General features: G+C 43.0%; 1 pseudogene; it reads left to right on the forward strand.

The window, feature by feature from the left end:
• The first annotated feature begins 3,846 nt into the window (after positions 1 to 3,846).
• Positions 3,847 to 6,288, forward strand: LOC129825617 (dynein regulatory complex subunit 5-like; annotated as a pseudogene).
• The last annotated feature ends 475 nt before the right edge of the window (positions 6,289 to 6,763 follow it).

Here is a 6,763-nt window from a genome sequence, read left to right on the forward strand (position 1 = left end):
CAAACTTAGCTTTTTTGTGTCAGTAATTGGGCATTGTTCTTAGGGGAGACTTTTACCCCATACATAGGATATGTCATAATTGGGGCAGTAGAATAGCTACTAATTTTGACTACGCTGTGTTTGCATACTCACCGTAGCATTACATTTCATTGAACCCATTCTTAGACGGTAGCTAACTACCTTTAGTGCCTATTGACGATAGTATCTTCTGGTTGGGAGAGTTTTCTTAAGAGCCTCGACACTCGTTCTGAACGTTAAAACGCATCGCTTGTTACAGTTTTGGAAACAAGAAATGTATCTTTCATATTAGCGAGAAATACAAAAACAAATTACACATACTGTGCATTCGGGAAGGATTCAGACCCCTAACCTTTTTCCATTTTTTGTTACGTTATAGCCTTATTCTAAAATGTATTAAATAAAAATTGTCCCTCAATCTACACACAAACCCATAATGATAAAGCGAAAATGTATCACTTAAAAAAAAAAAAACAGACACCTTTTTTTAAATGAGAATTTAGATCCTTTGCTATGAGACTCGAAATTGAGCTCAGGTGCATCCTGTTTCCATTGACCATCCTTAAAATGTTTCTACAACTTCATTGGAGTCCACCTGTGGTAAATTCAATTGATTGGACATGATTTGGAAGGGCACACACCTGTCTATATGAGGTCCCACAGTTGACAGTGCATGTCAGAGCAAAAACTAAGCCATGAGGTTGAATGAATTGTTTGTAGAGCTCTGAGATATGATTGTGTCAAGGCACAGATCTGCGGAAGGGTACCAAAAAAAATCTGCAGCATTGAAGGTCCCAAAGAACACAGTGGCCTCCATCATTCCTAAATGGATGAAGTTTGGAACAACGAAGACTCTTCCTAGAGCTGGCCGCCCGGCCAAACTGCGCAATCGGGGGAGAAGGTTCTTGGTCAGGGAGGTGACCAAGAACCCTAAGGTCACTCTGACAGAGCTCCATGGTTCCTCTGTGGAATTGGGAGAACCTTCCAGAAGTACAACCATACAATCTCTGCACAACTCCACCAATCAGGCCTTTATGGTAGTGGCCAGACGGAAGCCACTCCTCAGTCAAAGGCACATGACAACATGCTTGGAGTTTGCCAAAAGTCACCTAAAGGACTCTATGAGAAACAAGATTATCTGGTCTGATGAAACCAAGATTGAACTCTTTGGCCAAAATGCCAAGCATCAGGTCTAGAGGAAACCTGGCACCATCCTTACGGTGAAGCATGGTGGCAGCATCATCCTGTGGGGATCTTTTTCAGCAGCAGGGACTGAGAGACTGGTCAGGATTGAGGGAAAGATAAACGGTGCAAAGTAGAGTTCCTTAATGAAGACCTGCACCAGAGCACTCAGGACCTCAGACTGGGGCAAAGGTTCACCTTCAAACAGGACAACGACCCTAAGCACACAGCCAAGACAACGCAGTAGTGGCTCCGGGACAAGTCTCAATGTCCTTGAGTGGCCCAGCCAGAGCCCGTACTTGAACCCGATCGAACATCTCTAGAGAGACCTGAAAATACCTGTGCAGCGACGCTCCCAACCTGACAGCTTGATGATCTGCAGAGAAGAATGGGAGAAACTCTCCAAAAACAGGTGTGCCAAACTTGTAACGTCATACCCAAGAAGACTTGAGGCTATAATCACTTCCTAAGGTGCTTCAACAAAGTACTGAGTAAAGGGTCTGAATACTTCTGTAAATGTGATATTTAAGTTTATTTTGAATACATTTGCCAACATTTTTACAAACCTTTTTTTGCTTTGTCATTACAGGGTATTGTGTGTAGATTGAGGATTTATTTTTATAATGTACAATTTAGAATAAGGCTACTGTAACAAAATGTGGATAAAGTGAAGGAGTCTGAATACTTTCCCAATCCACTGTATTTCCATGTTACAGTGCTTGTTTACGGAAAACAGACGGAAGACAGTGATAATTAGCTATTTGCGTCTCCGAACACCTGTTTTGTAAATGGAAGATGGACACCACAAACATGTTGTCACTGAAAAATACTGTCGGCTACAACTGTTTTATAACCGGTTAACAGTGAGTATATTTAGCATTTGAAAAATTTGTTTGATATGAAAGTAGAGGGCTTTTTGTTTCTAGAACTGTTCTGCAATGGAGAATCGATTCATGTTTTGGCCGTTTTTGGCTGTCATAGCCAATTCACCTCTAATACAGAACATGTAAGGTCCTTGGACTATAAGTAACATTAGGCTCATTTAGTCCATTATTGAGCTACATTTCATATGCAGAACCTGTCCTCTGGTTAAATTCAGTAAAAACTGTTTCTCATATTGAACAAGTAATTCATAAATATCCCTAATATGACTGCAAATGTCAAAGTCCCCTTGGGCTGTAGATCCAAGGAACATGTGCAGGATCATTGCAAAAGATCCAGAGTTGTCCCTCGCAGTAGTGCCCCTTTTATCCAACCTCTGCCTGCAACACATGGTGAGAAACTTTGAATGTATGTTTTGTTCTACATATTGTATGTAATTTGTTCAGTCAATTGTCAGTCAATTAAATCAATTCAGTTTATTTGATCTGTTACAGAGGCTGTTACAGAGGCTGCCCTAGTGGTACCTACGAGTATATCACTCCATCAGATTGGCCTTCAATATCAACCTAATATAATTGGACGTTTATCACTAATTTCAACCTGGTAGTGTTCAGCGATCTTCAACAGCTGTTCTTTAGTACATATTCTAACAGTTCCTCTGATGGAATGCGAATGAACTTGTCTACTTTAGACGCCATAGTCACAAGTAACTGCAAAAAAAATCCCACTGCCCCTCTGCTGAGCACACCATACCGGACCACAAGAGAAGCGCTGGGCACCGCAGGAGAGAGATGGAGCTTCACCAAATCCTACAAAAACTCAACCCTAGTCTTCGTGTGGATTCGCAGTGGGTAATTACACATAGTAGCCCACTGGCATGGAAGGAAAAAAAACAGCATGCTGGCGGATTCCCCCCCGAGCCACAGATGTGCCTCCGAGACAACTGCTTCGTCCAAACATAACAAACAAAATAACCATGCCCAACGTATTCCAAAGTGGAATGAGTCGCTAACCCTAACGGGAAAAGAAAGGCTGTAGCTACAGGTAGAAAATAGTACTACCCTACCCAAATCTCCCCACTGAGGTACACATCCGACCGTACTCACCACCACAGACCGATGTCCCAACAGCGAATAGAGCAAGAGTTTCCAGCCTGGGCAGGGGCCTTGAAACTAACCAATGTCACACTCTCCAACGTAGCACACAACCAACTATCCACCACAGTGGCAAGTTTACCAAACAAACTAACAAAGGGAACCAACACTGGGCCTACCAAACAGCACAACTAAAAAAATAACAAAAGATGCAAACTAAGCACCTACAGAGTTTATCAAACACTAACTCCACATTTTCTCCCAAACACAATACTCATACCAGTTAGGCTAACGACACTAGTATGAGGCCTACTGGCATACTTTTATGCAACGCACCTGTTTGATGACGTCACCGAACAACCAAAATCCGAGGCACTATGCCAAACACTTATAATCAGATATCAACCAAAGTGCATCCCAATTAGAATTAACCCATCATAATGCAACAAAATACTATACGCCAACATTTTTAGGAACCAACCTTATAATCCCAGACGAGACCCTACTTGTTACGAACCGGCTCGTGACAACGCAGAGATAAAGAAAAAACAAGGCATATTTATTAAATAAAGTCAACTATAGCCAAGTAACTAGTGTGTGTGTGTAAGTGAGAGGATGCGTGCATAGATGGTGATAATGAGGGGTGTGGAGAGGTGCCAAAACAAATTAACACAAAGCAGACCCAAAATGCCACAACCAAAAACAACAGCATGTCAGATTGGAGAGTCGCTTCAATGTATGGGGGGGGGAAGGTGTATTTATCCCTAGGACACACCCGAGTCCAGGTGTGTCCCATTTCGTAGACGACCTTCCCGGCTCCGCCCACCAACATCCTATTAAGGAAAACAAGAGCCGAGAGAGAGAATTCGGAAGACAGTGGGAGGGTCATCACAGATCACAACCTCTTTATACCTTTGTCACAGAGAGGCCCGTCCTCCAACTTCTTCACAGCCACCAAGACTATGTCCTGGAGAAGCTCTCTCCCTCCATGCCTCTGCAGGTGGCCGCCAACCTGATCCGCGACGACGGCTACTGCAAACGGCACAGGGGCCTGTGCGACTTCTCCTCATAGTTGCCACAGCTGGAAACGCATGTTCTTCGAGTCACCTGGAGAAGATCATTGAGCTCCTCATCCTCGACGTGACCGACCCTAAGACGGTGCTGGGCATGGTGCCTCTGTGCTGGCTGGATGTCTCGCAGCTGCTGCCGCCCATTAAGGACCTCCAGAAGTCAGAAGAGGACGACAGCCCAGACTCAGCCAGCAACATGGGCATGGACTGGCCATCCATGGACCACTTTGACTTTGGCATCCTGCTGGAGAAGCTGAGCCACCTGGAGGAGTTGCATGTGGTCTACCGGGTCAAGGGCTGTGGCATGAACTTTGAGAGGAACCTCTGAGTTAATCATCCGCGATACTCCCTTTCAGTGTTCACTGGCATGGTGCCTTTTAGCTTAGTCTCTCTACTTTCCTTTACAGGATGATTGTCGGAAGCACTTTTTTCTGCTCTGTGCCATGCACTTCCTCAGTAACAAAGATTCCGTTTCAAATGTGGTGAAACAAATGCCACAGCACAGGGATTCATTGATTATTGGCTAGATGGCATTTTATAATAAACCACATCACATATTTGTTGTATTAGAGGAAACAATTCAATTTGATTCTAGCTTGTTTTATTTTATATATTTTTAAACATCTGGGCAGGTTAAGCTAAAGCCACAGTATGCATTATTGCCACATAAACCTATCTGCCAAGCCTTCCTGCTCTTGAGACTGTTGAGACTGATTTTAATCCCATAATCTCCGCTATTGTCGCAGGTGCTGAGGATCCACCAAAGCAAAGTGGACGACAAGCAGTGTCGTCAACTGGTGAACACCCTCCTGAACCACCCTCAGGTAGCTCAACTTCCCCCACAACCTCAATGGGGGCGGTGGTGCCCGGGCAAGCTGCTCAACAGGTGAGATTTTGTCAGGTTGCAGACCTCACCTGCACATGTGTCCCCTTTTATCCCGTTTTCTCTTGTCATTATTGTATATTCATTATGTTTTAATGAAACTAAACAGGCGCAAGCTGGAGAGCCTCACTGTCTACGACGACAACATTCTGGGGTCGGGGCCCAGGATGTAGCCTATGTCCTGGCAAAGAACTCCAGCCTGCCCTTCAACATGCATCAAAACCGTCTGGGGGACGAGGCGGCTAGTATCAAAAGTACACTCGTTTTTAACATTGTCAATGTTTTAGATAATTCGGATTCAGTGAAACATAAACATTTCACTAGTTTGTCAATAGTCAGGTTGTAATGTGGTAGGCAGTATGTAAGCATCCATGTTTAATCTGTTGCAAACAACGGTACTGTATTTCAACAACTACAAATAACTGATCAAACGTTAAACAAAGAGAGGGTGTTTTATATATATTTGGCTCTAATGGTAAAGTAAACAGACAAATGTTAGCTCGACAAAAAAAGCTAGCTCTACAATCCAAGCTGTTTGCATCTTCAATTATTCATATGCATGTCAGAAATACACAACAATAGAAAGTTGATTAGGAGTTATTTTCCTATGGGTGGATTTTTCCCTCGCTCTCGTGCAGTTTTATCCCAGTTTTATCCCTTTATCCCATCTTTCTAAATAAGTCTCTAAGAGCTTTACACACCTGGATTGTGCCACATTTGCCCATTATCCTTTTCAAAATCCTTCAAGCTCTATCAAATTGGTTGTTGATCATTGCTTGACAGCCATTTTCAAGTCTTGCCGTAGATTTGAAGTCAAAACCCTAACTCTGCCATTCAGCAACTGTCACTGTGTCACGCCCTGACCATAGTAAGCTGTTTATTATCTGTGTTGGTTGGGGCGCGATAGTAACTTGGGTGGGTCATCTAGGTGTTTTATATTTCTATGGTGGCCTGATATGGTTCCCAATCAGAGGCAGCTGTTTATCGTTGTCTCTGATTGGAGATCATATTTAGGTAGCCATTGCCTCATTTGTGTTTGTGGGATCTTGTCTATGTTTAGTTGCCTGTCAGCGCTAGTTGTATAGCTTCACGTTTTGTTTGGTTGTTCGTTTTGTTGTTTTTGTTTGGCGTTCATTTATTAAAGAATAATGTATGACTACTACGCTGCACCTTGGTCTCCTTCCGACGACGGACGTGACACACTGTCTTATTGTAAATTTGTCCTTGTTTTAGGTTATTGTTCTGCTGAAAGTTGAATTAATCTCCCAGTGTATAGTGGAAAGCAGACTGAACTAGGTTTTCCTCTAGGATTTTGCCTGAGCTAAGCTCCATTCTAAGACTTTGTTCTTAACTGACTTGCCTAGTTAAATGAAGGTTCAAATCAATTTTTTTATCTTTGTAGTGACTGGGTGTATTGGTACACCATCCAAAGTGTATTTAATAACTTCACCATGCTCAAAGGAATATTCAATGTCTGCTTTTTTTACCAATAGGTGCCCTTCTTTGCGAGCCATTGGAAAACCTCCCTAGTCTTTGTGGTGGAATCACTGCACCACTGAGGGATCTTACAGATAATTGTATGTTTTAAGATGGCGCCGAAGAACATGGCTGACGTTTTACATTCTCCCAATCAA

This window comes from Salvelinus fontinalis, chromosome 27 (genome assembly GCF_029448725.1).
Source record: "Salvelinus fontinalis isolate EN_2023a chromosome 27, ASM2944872v1, whole genome shotgun sequence".
Lineage (NCBI taxonomy): Eukaryota > Metazoa > Chordata > Actinopteri > Salmoniformes > Salmonidae > Salvelinus > Salvelinus fontinalis.